The following is a 15,931-nucleotide window of genomic DNA, read 5'->3' on the forward strand; positions in this document are numbered from 1 at the left end:
GAGAGAGAGAGAGAGAGAGAGAGAGAGAGAGAGGAGAGAGAGAAACAATAGAGAGAAAAAAAGAGAATAAAGAATAGCAGCATTAAGTAGAAAGACAAATACTTAAATACATGAAAGAAGGCTTAAAACAAGGAAATGTTTCTGTGCAACTTTCACTTATGCCAAATAAAGTGCACTGCTTAAATGCTCACTGATAACATTTCCCCAGGTTGAAAATAGGAATCTACTTATTGGGATTTCTGATATTGAAACACAAAAAAAGAAAAAATAGGACATTTCGGTATTGCAGCCCTAGTAACTCTCTTCCAGTATTTTTTAACCATTCAGATGTATTTTGTGGGAATATTTATTCACATAATTTTGCTTAATACATTTCTTTCTACACAAGACTGAATTTAAATGTTCTATAACATTTTCAATTACAGTAACAACACACTAATAAATTATAAATTAACAAAATCTTCATATTTGCTTTAAAAATCATTTATCAAACACTAACTTCCAGATTATCTTGAAAATTAAAGATGCAAACTGCTATAAATCTGGCATCCTAATTGATTTCTGATTTTTAAAAGTATATAAAAGTCCCTCAAATTATTCCAAGTTTCACTCAAGAAAATTTTATTTTACTCTTTTCATAAGTTATGAAGCTTACAACCTGCTAAAACATTTGCCCAAATGTGGGAAAACTGCCTGGAGATGCAAAGCACAATTAAATAATTACATGAAAAGAACAAATGAAAATACCCGTTAAAACAACATTACTGTACCTGGCAGCACTTAAAACTGGTAATTTGTATTTTTTTTAAAGTTGCATAGCTGCAAGATGATTCAATGCTGATTAGCTGTTGAGCAGTTTTATTTAAGAGGAAAGAATATACTTAAGAAATTACAATTCAGTAAACAATCCAATATTTAATTCATTAAAATGTAATTATGTAACCTGATTTACTCTTTGGACTGCATTCTGATAACATTAAACTTTTAACTTAAAATGTTAAAGTATTTTAGCTTTCCTATGTAGAAGTCTATTTTCCACTCTTGGGGGGAAAATATTAGAACTTGAGATCATGGTCTACATTCAGAGAATGTTTCACTGCTTGATTACATTTCTTGGTTTCACATTTAAGACTTTAATTTATAGGAAGAAGAGTATGTGGTCTTCAATTTTAAAATAGATGAATGCAGAATCATGTTGGGGAAAACAAAGAGACCCCCAAACTAAAAAACACAACAAATCAAAACACTAGTTGCGTAGCTCTAGAGAACTTAATAAAAAGTAAATCAACTTTTAAATCAGTTAACTTTGGCGTCTGCATACAAAATGTTTATCAGCATTACCTATGTAGATGACTATTAAGGGATGTGCAGCATTTTCAAAATCCCTGTGAGTCCTTATGTCATGTTTGGTGCACTGAGTTCTGTGGCAAATGTCCTCCCTCCAGCAGGGTTTTTCCCCTATATGATTGTCCACCTCTGCATCAACTGAGTCGCACAGAACTCAGATTTTTGGCTGAGTATGCCTGCATTTTTTGTTTTTGTTTTTCCAGAGACAGATCCCCATTTCCTCTTGTTTTTTTAAGCATCTTGAGAAGAGAAGAAAACCTGTGTAAAAGTAGACACATTTTGATTTAAGCAAAGGTCCACACTAGTAATACAAATCAAAACAAACATTCATTTCCCCATGAACATTGCTTTAGTTACCATAAATTTTCACACTTACTATTCTAAAAACTCATAAAAGTAGTGTTCTTCAAAAGAACAGATCAAGGACACACAGAAGGACCAATTAAAGCTTAAAATATCACAAAAAATCACCACCACATAGTTATCTCTCCTCTACAATAAAGACTATGTCAACATTTCAACTTTGTCATTATTCTACTTGTTATGGTGATCTGTGATCAGTGATCAGTGATCTTTGACGTTACTATCGTAAATGTTTTGGAGCACCACACACCATGCCCACATAAGACAAACTTAATAAATGTTGAATGTGTTCTGACTGCTCCAGCAACTGCCCGTTCCCCAGTCTTCTATCCTTCTCCTTGGGCCTCCCTATTCCCCAAGACACAACAATATTGAACAATGGCCAATTAATAACCCTACAATGACCTCTAAGGGTTCATGTGGAAGGAAGAGTCACACATCTCTCACTTTAAGTAAGAAGCTAGAAAGGAGTAAGCTTAGTGAGAAAGGCATGTTTAAAGATGATAGGCTAAAAGCTAGGCTCTTGTACCAGTTAGCCAAATAGTGAATATAAAGGATAAGCTTTTCTTCTTCTTTTTAATTACTGATTTCAGAGAGGAAGGAAGAGGGAGAGAGAGATAGAAACATCAATGATGAGAGGATCATTGATCAGCTTTCTCCTGCACGCCCTGCACTGGGGATCAAGCCATGACCTCCTGGTTCATAGGTTGATGCTCAACCACTTAGCCATGCTGGCCGGGCCAAAGGACAAGTTCTTTTACGAAGTTAAAAGTGCTACTCCACTGAACGCACGAATAAGAAAGCTAAACAGCCTTATTGCTGATATGGGCAAAGTTCTACTGGTCTAGAGAAGATCAAACCAGCCACATCCCTCTATGCCTAAGCCTAATCCAAAGCAAAGCCCCAACTCTCTTCAATTCTATGGTGGCTGAGAGGTTAGGAGGCAGAAGAAAAAGTGTGAAGCTGGCAGAAGTTGGTTCATGAAGTTTAAGGAAAGAAGCCGTCTCCATAACATAAAAGTGCAAGGTGAAGCAGCAAGTACTAATGTAGAAGCTGCAGCAAGTTATTCAGAAAGTCTAGCCAAGGTAATGAAGGTGGCTACATTCCACAACACACTTGCATGTAGACAAAACAGCCTTAGATGTCATCTAGGACTTTCATAGCCAGGGAGGAGCAGCCAATGCCTGGCTTTGAAGCTTCAAATGATGGGCTAACTCTTGCCAGGGGCTAATGCAATTAACTTGAAGCCAATGCTCCTTACCAACTTGAAAGTCCCAGGGCCCTTAAGAATATGCTCAATCTACTCTGCTACATAAACAGAAAAACAAAACCTGGAGAACAGCATGTAAACCATGGTTTACAACATGGTTACTGAATATTTTAAGCCACTGCTGACACGTACTGCTCAGAAAAAAAATTCCTTTCAAAATAGTGCTGCTCATTGACAATGTACCTGGTCACCCAAGAGCTCTGATGGAGATGTACAATGAGATGACTGCTGTTTTCATGCCTAACAGAACATCCATTCTGGAGCCCAGGAAATCAAGGACTAATTTTGATTTTCAAGTCTTATGCAAGAAATACATTTTGCAAAGCTGTATTTGCCAGACAGTCATTCCTCTGAAAACCCCCTGGAAGGATTTAGTATTATAGACGCCATTAAAAAAATTAGTGCTTTGTGGGAAGAAGGCAAAACATCAACACTACAGGGGTTAGGAAGTTGATTCCAACCCTCATAGATGACTTTGAGGGGTCTAGACTTCAGTGGAGGAAGTAACTGCAGATGCGGTGGAAACAGCAAGAGAACCAGGATTAGAAGTGGAGCCCGAAGTGGGACTGACTTGTGGCAATTTCATGAAATACCTGAACAGATGAGGAGTAGTTTGGATAAGCAAAGAAAATGGTTAAGAATGTATAATCCAAATAACACTTCAAAAGGCAATTAAAAGGAAAAAGGGAGAATTACCTATAAAACAGGAAGCTGATGCTTAATCTGAAGGGTGCTCAGGGCAAGATCTATTTACTTCAAACCATTCATCTATGCAGCTAGAAAATAATAAAACCAGAAAAAGTGAAACATTTACGCTTAATTATTAATGTCATGACAGCCATAATAAAAAATGCTTACCTCTTTGCAAAAGAAAAATGAAATACTTTTAAGTGATCATATTTGGCATATACATATAAGTAAAAGATAAAAATGTGCTTATTACATTTTGCTTATTCTAAGCAGTTAAGGAAATAATCTTTGTAAAATTATGCTATAAAATACTTTGAAGTTTAAGCAACAATCATTATAAAAAGAATCAAAAGAACTACCACTTTACCAATATTCAAAATCAAATGACAAATCTGAAAAGCTGTGTTTCTCTTCAAAATATTCATTTATATAAATATCAACCTGTTCATATCACCTATCAATGTAATCAAAAACTGCTTTTAAATTTTAATTCTTGACAATACTGCATCACATTTAAAAAGACCATATTTATATGTGAATATTAAATACTTATTTTAACTCTGTTCCATCCTGTAGTACATATACATACACAAATAAGTATATCATCATCCACTCACATTTATGAAGTATTTGATGATTTTGTTGGGAAGTTAAATATTAGAGTGCACACCATTATCCTGTCGATCTGCACTGTTCAATGCAGTAGCCACGTACCACATGTGGCTGTTTAAACTTAAATTCATTAAGGTGAAATGAAAGGAAAATGCAGTTCCTTAGTCACACTAGCCACACTTTAAGTGCTCAACAGCCACATGGCTGGTGGCTCCTCTACTAACAGTACGAATACAGAACACTTCTATCACCACAGAAAGCTCCCTGTGGCAAATGATAAACTTAAGTAACTTGCCCAACAGCCAGGAATTTTCCCCAGCAGGATTCAAACTATTTAACATTCTCTCCGTTGACACATTTCAAGTCTGCACATGCCATAAACCAAGATGGTTTTGCCCTTGCTGGTTTGGCTCAGTGGACAGAGGGTTGGCCTGGGGTCCCAGGTTCAATTCTGGTTAAGGGCATGTACCTTGGTTGCAGGCATGACCCCCAGCCCTGGTTGAGACGCATGCAGGAGGCAACCAATCAGTATTTCTCTCTGTCTCTCCCCATCTCCCACTCTCTTTAAAAAAATGGGAAAATATCCTCTGTGAGGATTAACACAGACCACACACACACACACACACACACACACACACACACACACGACAGCTTGGCTAATATTCTTCTTGCAGTTAGTTTAAAATATTTCCTGTGTTGCTCTGAAACCACAAATACTTTAGAAGAAACCAGGTAGAATTTGGAGTCAAACAGATATGGGTAGAACCTCGGCTCTTCCATTTACTAGCCAGGTGACCTTGGGGAGATTTTTTTACTATTGTCCCTCAGCTTATTTTCTATTGTGAAATGAGACTGATACAAGGCTTACATGAGAGACCTATTTTAGAAGCTATCAACAATACCTGGGTCACAGTAAATGCTGGACAAATGATAGATTTTTGGGTACAAACAGATAGGGGCTTAAATCTTAATTCTAGCAGTAAAAAAGGGGGCATCATTTGTTAAGAAACGAGGGGAGGGAGTTTCAGTGAAGAAGAAACCTTTTCCGCCCTCACTACAATGTCTGAAACTCTGAGGGAGATCTTTGCTAAAATCAGTGTGTGAGCATAGAGATAAACTCACCCTTTATGGTAGATGCACAAACAAGGCAGCCGTGCTATCGTGTCCCCCTGCTGCAAGTCTTCCAGACATATCGCACATTCCCCAGTATCTTTACTCAGGACATCCTCTGAGGAAAAAGGAAACAAAGGCAGGACAATAAGCAGAAAAAGAACCACGTGAATGCTAATTGATAAAGAGTGATGACTGGCATATTTTGTCAGGAATATATAAAACTCAGCACCCATATTTGAAGTAAAGCGGAAAGACTGCACCAATCTCTACCTAAACGCTGAAAGACAGAGTAAGGTAAGGAAGTTTCCAAAAATTAAGTATTTGTACTATAAAAACCAACAAATTTAATTGTTCCCATAAATGTAATAGTTCCTTGTAGAAAAGTACATTTTCTAAGCATTCCCCTTTTAGTTTTTAATTTTGAGACCGCAGATTATGAGGAAACACAAACTCCATGTGGCCTATAAAAGAGAAGGTAGCAGCAGATGATTTACCCGAAAGGCTGGAGGGGGTACCGGGGCAACTTCTGCAGAAAAAAGGCTTTGGCAGAGCATTTATGCTTTTGGAATCTAGGGAATAGGCTGAGGTGAGTATTCCCTAGATAACTACTGAGTAGCGCACAAGCTAGTATGTCACAACCAGAGACTTAACCTGAAAAGCATTTCCAGCCAAGTAAAGCTGGGTAAGTGAAAAATGCTTAGTAATGGCCCCCTAAAGTGTCCTTGCCCCATTTTTCTTTTCTTAACCCTGGAGGTCCCACCCACTACCTTAACTCCACCCCATCCCCAACCCCAAGTCTTGCCTCCTTCTCTTGATCTCCATTTTTCTTTTTTTAAATTCTGGACAGCTTTCCACAGATAGGGAACCAGTTTAATGTAAAACACCTACCTAATTAGTGATAAAGTTAATTGGTATATGGAGACCCACAAAATGAAGGCCACCCTAGTGGCCCCATCCATGTCACAAACCTAACCCAAAATCAGCATGCACTAAGGGGAACACCTCACTGTCAAAGGAACCTAACACCAATCAGTCCTCCAACTCAGTTTCAGCCAGCTTACCCTACCCTAGAAAGTAGGACCTGCTAACGGAGCTCCCCGCCAAACATGCCCTTTCTTGTGGTCTCTTTGAACACTCTATAAAACTTGCTCCTGCCCAAAATCCCTCAGAAAGTGCTAGTAGGCAATGTACACCCCCAACCCCCGGACTGTTTTCCACTGAATAAAGAACATCAAACTTATTACTAAATTGTTTTAGATTTGACACTAGGAATATGATAGTGAGAACAAAAAGAAAGAAATCTGAAGAAAACACTAAAAGTCTATAATTCCAAATAATCTATAATAATAAAAGCGTAATATGCTAATTAGACCGGACAACCTTCTGGATGAAGCCAGGGCTGCGAGGGAAGCCCGGGTCCTGGGTGCTAGGTGCTGGGTGCCAGAGGGAAGTTGGTGCCAGCAGCTGGGGGAAGGAAGGCCCACTCTTGCACAAATTTCGTGCATTGGGCCTCTAGTATAATACTAGTATATTCTCACCACTTAGATTTTTACCACAAAGATATACCACACATCATGTATTTTTTAAAAAAGAACCATCACTTTTTATCAAGCATAAAACATCAATGATTACCTACTAGTTTTACATACCACCAAGGGGAAAAAAGCCTCCATTAAACTATGATACAAATCAATTTTAAGATGCATCTCATTTTTCAAAGTATGAAGAAGAAGCATGTCTTAAAATCGATGAAATAGGGTATCATACTTTCTATATTTGGAATACATTAACAATGCATCTAGATTTAAGTCTAAAAGAGCCACAGAATCTAAAATGTCATAAATTAAGAAAATGAGATGGACCAGATTTTAAAAGAGAAAAAGTATTGCCAATGTTATCACCGATAAGGGTTTAATCTCCAACATTTATAGGGAACTCTTACAACTTAACAAAGGAAGATAAACAATCCAATCAAAAAATGGGCAAAGGACCTAAATAGACACTTTTCAAAAGAGGACATTCAGAAAGCCAAGAGACATATGAAAACATGCTCAAAGTCACTAATCATCCGAGAGATGCAAATCAAAACAACAATGAGGTACCATCTCACACCTGTCTGAATGGCTATCATCAACAAATCAACAAACGACAAGTGCTGGAGAGGATGTGGAGAAAAAGGAACACTTGTGCACTGCTGGTGGGAATGCAGACTGGTGCAGCCACTATGGAAGACAGTATGGAGTTTCCTCAAAAAGTTAAAAATGGAACTCCCATTTGACCCAGTGATCCCATTTCTAGGAATATATCCCAAGAAACCAGAAACACCAATCAGAAAGGATATATGCATCCCTATGTTCATAGCAGCACAATTCACCATAGCTAAGATTTGGAAACAGCCTAAGTGCCCATCAACAGATGAATGGATTAAAAAACTGTGGTTCATCTACACAATGGAATACTATGCTGCTGTAAAAAAAGAAGGAATTCTTACCATTTGCCACAGCATGGATGGAACTGGAGAGCATTATGCTAAGTGAAATAAGCCAGTCAGAGAAGCATAAATACCACATGATCTCACTCATTTGTGGAATATAATGAACAACATAAACTGATGAACAAGGACAGATCCAGAGACAGAGAGGCATTGATTGGACTGTCGGGCCTTAGAGTAGGGTGGGGGTAAGGGGGAGAGATCAACCAAAGGACTTATATGCAAGCATATAGGCCTAACCAATGGACATGGACAACAGGGGGGTGGGGGCATGAGCGGGGGGATAGGGGGTAACGTGGGGATAAGGACACATATGTAATATCTTAAATAATAAAAAAGTATATATTTATAAGAAAAAAAGAGAAAAAGTATTAACATATTTTTGCCATAGAAGTCTATGTAACAGATTCTCAACACCAAATAAAAGTAAGTAGAAATCCACTAAGTACAGGCTTCTGAATACATTGTTCACAGAAAAATAACTGTTTTACAATACATTTAAGTTGATCTATGATTGTCAAGTCTCATTTGTTTATTGCTATAGTTTTTTTTATTAATCTTTGATTTGGGATAACTTTAATATTTTAAAAGGCCTTGGTTTTATCTTGTTTATAAGAACATTTATTTACAGTGCAACAAAGATAAATCTAATCTGCATGTGATATCTATCGTAACAATATATTTTGAAAAATAAGAATGTTATGTTATACGTTGTAGGTATTAAGTTTAAAAACTTTTTGTTTAATCTAGGATGCCATTATTAAAATCAGTCATGTTAATCATAGGCTCCCTAAAGCTTAGTAATGAAAAATTATCAGAACTGTATTTTTTATGTTAAGAAAGGTACACCTATATAGAAGAACATTCCAAGCACATTCATTTCAACACAGGAGTAGCCCTCTGTGTATTCACTGGAAATAGTTTCTAGTGGCACGATCTCTGCTCAGAAAATTAAAAGCCAATATTAGCATATTATTGCTCCTGCTCAACTGCGTTTTGATAAGCATTTCTGAGTTAAGACAGTTTACTCACTGCAAAACCTCAGTTACTGCCTCAAATAGCAAATGCTTAATTTTCAAATTTGAAAGTAATTTCCAATAGAATCTGTCTTTGTATTTTTGAAAATATGTTTTATTTTTGAAAATCCACTACACAATGTGATTAACTGTTGCCTACCTGAGGGTTTGCTAGAGTATGCACCTATCCCACCCCATCATGACATGGTCTTTTCATTCAATTTTGAGCTTATTAGTAATGTGATGCATTCAGCGTTAAAAACGGCCTGCAAATACCACTAAATCCAGGACACTGAAGCATCTTTAAGACAGCTGAGGAAAGTTTATTAAGAATCTTCAGCCAAGCCCTAGCCGGTTTGGCTCAGTGGACAGAGTATTGGCCTGCGGACCAAAGGGTCCTGGGTTTGATTCTGGTCAAGGGCACGTACCTTGGTTGCAGGATCCTTGGGCCAGGGCCCTGGTCAGGGCTTGTGCAGGAAGCAACCAATCGATGTGTTTCTCTCACATCGATGTTTCTCTCTGTCTTTCTCTCTCTCTTCCACTTTCCCTAAAAATCAATGGAAAAATATCCTCGGATGAAGATTAAAAAAACAAACAAAAAACTTCAGTCAAGCAACTGAAAACACTCATGAGGCTACTTATTACCCACGGTGATAAGGAGGCGATGCCCAAGGACCTGGACACAATGAGAGCAGACTACTAGTATTAAGGAGCCAAAACTGATCTCGGGGAAGCGGAAGGGGAAGCACTAATGGACTTAACTTCCAGAGATGGCTACTCTGGAACCTTCCTCGCCACCAGCACTGATCAAATGGAGAGACAGACCATCAAGATTGTGAATAGGAAACTAAACTGAATTGCTTTTTCAAGTGTTGTTGCTTATCTACCTAAATATCAGTTTCATTCTTTGTCTTATTTGTGTGGTCTAAGCACTAATTTAGATGTACTGAAATAGGAGAAGAAAAATTAAACCTGGAAGAGAGCAATGATTTTTAGCCAGAGGTGGGCACCAGAATCACTTGGGTATGCATTCTGTCTCAACGTAAGAAAAAAAATTACATATACCTGGACCCATCCCCAGAGATTCTGAAATATACACCTACCTGAAATCACAACTACTATCAAGGAAACAGCATACTGAAGTAGAAAGAGCATAAGACTTAAAGTTGAAAACATAATATGAATTTCCGTTCTCACTATTGGTTAGCTAGGCAACCGAAAAATGTTGGTCAACCTTGAATTTCCTTTCACTCTTTTTTAACTCCACATACTATGGAGATGAAATTTTAAAGAATTATGTGAAAAACTTTGTTGTAAAACTATACAAAATATTAGAAAGTACTTTGCAGACTTCTCCAATAACAAAGTTTATCATTTTTCTATTTTTTTCCCTCCCCATTCTGGTATTCTAGTTGTTTTAATTTTACACAATGTCAGAAATAATGCCTTGGCCACCAGAAACTTCTATGGAATACTCCTGACCTAGCCACTTCTAGAGACCTATTACAATAGACAGGCTGGGAACAACCCCATCAAGTGATACTGCCTAATTAATTTAAGTATTTTGGCTTCATTTTATAGATAAAATTGAGGCTCTTACCAGAAAAGTTACAACTAGTGAGTCCTGGTCTCAGAATTTAAATTTAAACTAATTACTTGGCCTTTTTACTACTTCATGAATTTTGCTACAAGAAACAATTTCACTTTGAAATAACATAATTACTGACACAAATGAACTGTTTTAGGCAACTTTAAGTTTGAAATACTCAAGATGGAGATGGCTAACATATGTAAAGAAAACAGATGAAGGCTAGTCATATACTTCATCTTCGAAAGTTACTAAACTGTTATAAAAACTGGTATGAGAAATGAGCTTACATGTTGCTGCTAACTTCCTTCTACTGGACAGGAAAACAGTGCTGTCCACAGAACTCTCCGTGACCACAGAAACAGTCTCCCATCTGTGCTGCCCCAAATGGTAGCTACGAGCCACGTATGGCCCAAAAGGAGCACTTGAAATGTGACCAGTGCAACTGAGGAATTGCATTTTAAATTTTATTTAATTTTCATAAAATATGAAACCTTAAAATATAGAGAAGACAAGGAGCATAAATTTATAAACTAATTAAAAACTTCCGTAAATTGATATTTCACTTGTAGCCTCAAGCTCTTAATTTTCATTGTCCAAAGAAATTACTTAAAATTCAAGCAGCCAAATACATAAAATTAAAATATTTAGCAAGTACAAGCACATATCCATACAGTAATTGCAGATCGAGACACATGAATAAAAGCAGACAGCCAAAATCCTTTTGGGGGAAAAAAAAAAAAAAAGGAAAAAGAAAAACAACAAATAAAACCAAATTTGTTAAAGGCAGCCAAGAAAACTCCATGCGAAAATTTCATAATCATCACAACTCTATTTTCAGATCAAGCATCCAAACAGGTATATGATCTTTTCAGCAAAATACAATGCCAAGCACTATTATGGATCAGGCGTTTTACCTGAAGACTTATTTTTTGTTCTTGAACCCTCAATGATAGCAGTAGAAAACAAAAGCAGCTGAAATGTGAAATAATCCCTAGAAAAATCAAGAATTAAAAAAAATTCACAACATTAGTAAGAAGCATTTACTCAAAGTATGAAAAATTGGGGCTTGCAAGGTTTATTAATAAGTACTTTGTGACAAAGTTATCTCTAATGAACTTAAAAGAAGTTCTAGATTATAGGTCCAAGAGCTGTTACTATACTCAAATATACTCAGGAGAATTAGAAATGATATTTTAACAAAAGGAAATTGTCTTTTTTAGTGTAAGACAAGTATATCAATAAAAACATGGGATAACTTTCATTAAACTATTTAAAACTCAAAGTTCCTAGTCAGTGTCAGTTTTTATAACTTCTTACGAAACTTATTCTGTTTCCAGGAGGAATTACTAGCTTCCTCTACTTAGATGCCATTGACAATTACTGCATCAACGCTTTCTTTGGTTTAAATATAACTGAGAATTGACCAAAAAAAATAGCCACTTTTCATCTGCATTGTTAGAAACTTAATTTAAAACTAAGACTGACCTGGCTGGTGCAACTCAGTTGGTTGGACCAAGAGGTTGCCAGTTGGATTCAGTGCACATGCCGGGTTGGGAGCTTGATCCCCAGTGGGGGGCATGCAGGAGGCAACCAATTGTTATTTCTCTCCCTCTCCCGACCTCTATCTCTCAAATCAATAAAGAAATACATAGATAGATAGATATGGATATATATATTTTTAAATTAAGACTAATTCCTCAAAAGGGAATAGAACTTGTAACTCTTCTGATGACTTTTAAGAAAAAACACATGTATTCTTGGGAATATTTTGAAAATCGCCATTGGGCACCTTCTCCAAGAAAATTTAAGTAAAATAAAATGGAACCCAAACTGAAGGTAAAATATACAAAAGGAACACTAACTCGATACTTACATATTTAGCTTTCTTGGGCCTTTTTGTTCCTAACTTACCTAAAAAAGCTAGCTCAGGATAAAATACTTTATAAAATTAACTAGAGGCCTGGTGCATGAATTTATGCACACTGGGGTCCCTCGGCCTGGCCGGCCAACTGGAGCTGTCTTGCCCAGTCCTGATCAGGGCAATTGGGCTGTCTGTGTGTGTGTGGGTGGGTGGGTTGGTATTGCAGAGGTTGGCCAGCCAGAGATAGGGTCCGATCGTGGCCACCGGCAGTGGGGGTAGGGACATGGGTGGTTGGCCGGCTGGGGGTGGAGAGGAGGGACACAGGAGGTTGGCCGGCCAGCCCCGATGGGGGCAGGCCCACGGGGGGCGGGGAGGGAGGGACCACAGGAGGTTGGCTCTGGGAGTGTACTGACCACCAGGGGGCAGCTCCTGCATTGAGTGTCTGCCCCCTGGTGGTCAGTGCGCATCATAGCAACTGGTGGTTTGGTCGCTTAGGCTTTTATAGATATACAGATTATCTCACAAGCTGCAAAAAGTCATACAAATCACCTAAGAAATTATTACACTGCCTAATCTTCAAATCAAATTAACTTTCATATGCCCTTTCTTTGTCAAAAATCAACAAACCAAAATTTAAAACCAATTGCTACACTGATTTGCTAAACCTAAACAAGTATTTTCTAAATGTACTGTCCACATAAAAAGAAAAATATATATATATGTATATATTTTTTTGAAACTGCTGAATATATAAAAAAATAGAGTAAGTATTCTTTGAACTAAACTTAGTTTCAGGTCCCCTTTTGTTTTGAATCACTACAGAGCAAAACAACAGTCCAAAAAAACCCCACCAAACCAAATGTAGCCTCTTAATGGCAACAAAAAAAGGAACCAAACAATCGGATAATATGTTACTGTAGACAGTTCTAGGTTCAAACTCCAACTCTCCATCTTATTCAGGAAAATAATGGGGTAACAATACCTACTTCATACTGCAGTGATAAGAATTAAATAAGGTAATACCTGTTACATGTCCAGCACTGTACCTGGCAAGAGCAGGTTTGTTCTGAGGACTAGTTACGTGATTAACCGTTTGAGTCCCAAGCAGCGCGATTGCGCTGCTGAGATTTTATGTCGAGAAAACCCAGCACATTTCGAACATTGTGGACAACTGACGGTGCATTGCCGATTGTCGAAGTCGCGCGCTCAGATTTACTGACGCAAGTACATCACACAGCTCCTTTTGAGTCCCAAGCAGCGCGATTGTGGTATTTCTCGACATAAAATAAAACAAGCGCTATCACGCTGTTTGGGTCTTTTCGTACTCATTTAGAGAAAGCGCGGTTGCGCTGTTTGGGATTCTTCGACAGTGTTTTTTCAATACCCCCTGGGACTCAAACGGTTAATGGCAAGAAAGAACTCTTCCTCTGAGTTTGCTTTTTCCAATCTAAACAAGCGATGAAACCTGCAGGCTGCACCTGTCTCTCAAGATTGCTGAGAGGCCGTAATGAGACAAGCAAATGCAAGGCAGTCTCATGGAAAAAGAACAGGCTTGAACTTGGCACCAACTTCATCTTCTTCAAATAAATTGCAGGTCATAATACCTACATCTGACATTGTCTTTAGTATTGATGATTAAAAATAAAAGAGCTAATGAACATAAAAATACTTAAATATAAAAAAAATTACCTATCACCTTATTGAAGTAAAGTGAAAAAGGTCAACTCAAGTGTGTATGCCTATTGCTTTTGTTGATTGAGGCTAGAGTGTCGCAGTCTTTCCCTTCTGCTTCCACCCGATCTGTAAGAAAATTAGCAGGCTGAGTGGTAAATACTGTACAAGGATCACGAACTCAAATGCCTAAAGGAGAGTTGCCAGAAAACATTAAAGTAGCTCATCTTTAAAAAACTATGTTTATAAACAGCCCAGTTGTGACAATAAATGCCAACTGAATTTGGCTTTGGTTTCAGGGATTAATAGGTAACCGTGGCAAATTGGTACACACAGTCTTATTAAAGAGGCATTATATATCGAAAGGAGCTAGCTGCAAAGTTTTTAGGTGATATTTCTTAATTTCAAAATACTGATTCAAAAAACATTTTTGATACTGTGTAAGCCAAACAAAAAAATGTCTGTGAAACAGATGTAGCCAATACTTTGCAACCTCTGTATTAAAGAAATAAGAATAAATTCTACGAGGGCACAGAACCTAGATTTTGCATATTCTAGCAAGTAGCACAGTGTTTTACACACAGTAAGTTCACAATAAATATTTTTTGAACAGCTAATGAAACACAAGATCTCAGGAGACTAGAAAAAACACAAAACAACAAATGAGCAGCCAATGGACAAAGAAAATGCCCAAAAGCCAGGGGTTTGCTGCTGCAGTGACTTGGGCACTTTGTAGTCTGTTACTCAAAAACAAATTACAGACAAGCAATATTAAACATGCAGTAAGTAGGGTATTATTTCCCATGAGCTCTTCTCAAAAGATTTATATACGGATGAATTTCAGCTAACCGAAAGATACCTGAAAAAACTTACGCAAAACCAGTTTGAAATTCAAATGGTAAAAACAAATGCCATTCATATGAGTAACAAAACTATAAAATACAGACATAAACTTAAAAAAAAAGCAGCATTGAGCATAAAACTGTATGTATCTTCCTTAGTTATTTATGATTTAATAAAGGGTAAAACACACAGTCCAGTTGAGTCTTATGTTAATGAATAATAAACTATACTTTATGTGCACTCATCTGTACACTGTATTTAATTAACATAAAATGTCTGGACAGTAAGACTTCAGAATAGGAGCCCTCACTAAGAGAATTCCACAATATAAAACCTAACAAAATTAACTCACATTTTCCCTCTAAAACCTGGGGCTTCTAAGAGTGGCTCTCATCACCCTAAATTCGTTTCATCGACTATTATAATGTTGATAACACACTAAGATTATGTACTTCAAATTATACACGTACCACACACAGTATGTTTTAGTGTGATCTGGGGATATTTAAAAAACTTTCTAGAAAGCACTGTAGAACATTTTGGAAGGAAAAAAATCTTATACATACAACAAATGGGAACGTTAACTTTTTTTTTTAATTTAAGAAATAAATGACTTGCCTCTTAGGATTAAGCCTCGGGTTAAACTTTTACACTTCTGTATGATTTACTGATGGGCTGGTCCACGCATATATTTATTTCATACTCTGGGTTGTAATCCAATACCATGCCATATTAATTGTGTTGCTCACATTGTTCACTGGGATCTCTTTCAGGTTGTTCTGTGTGTCCCTGGACCTAATCTCATCTTTTTTGTTTTGAGCAACTCCTGGCTTTCAGACAATACAGATCGCCAGCCTAGAACTAATCCTTTCTTCAAGGAGCCCTGGTTCTCTCTACCAGAGAATGGTATTTCAAAACCAAGAACTGGTGTCAAAGATTTTTTCAGTAAAAAAGCATTACAAGGGAAGTGCTAGGAAGTGAGGTGAATGCTAAGGAGTACAGTTTAAAGGGGTTAAGATAAAAGTAACTATAATCTAGGACAGCGGTTCTCAACCTGTAGGTC

General features: G+C 37.3%; 1 long non-coding RNA gene across 9 annotated transcripts in view; it reads right to left on the minus strand.

The window, feature by feature from the left end:
- LOC102434799 overlaps window positions 1–15,931 on the minus strand; it is a 94,636-nt gene that overhangs the window by 7,421 nt on the left and 71,284 nt on the right. For 4 of the 9 annotated variants that reach the window (XR_002829270.1, XR_002829271.1, XR_002829272.1 and 1 more), the window contains exons 3-5: window positions 5,405–5,510; window positions 3,677–3,756; window positions 1,342–1,605 (exon numbers count right to left, since the gene is read on the minus strand). This is a non-coding gene — a long non-coding RNA (uncharacterized LOC102434799). Of the gene's footprint in view, window positions 1–328; window positions 1,606–3,676; window positions 3,757–5,404; window positions 5,511–11,407; window positions 11,485–14,043; window positions 14,155–15,931 lie in introns of those variants that run through there. The other 5 variants (XR_002829276.1, XR_002829273.1, XR_002829277.1 and 2 more) reach the window with 5 other exon arrangements.

The sequence above is a fragment of the Myotis lucifugus genome, unplaced genomic scaffold (assembly GCF_000147115.1).
Source record: "Myotis lucifugus unplaced genomic scaffold, Myoluc2.0 scaffold_52, whole genome shotgun sequence".
In the NCBI taxonomy this organism is placed as follows: Eukaryota; Metazoa; Chordata; class Mammalia; order Chiroptera; family Vespertilionidae; genus Myotis; species Myotis lucifugus.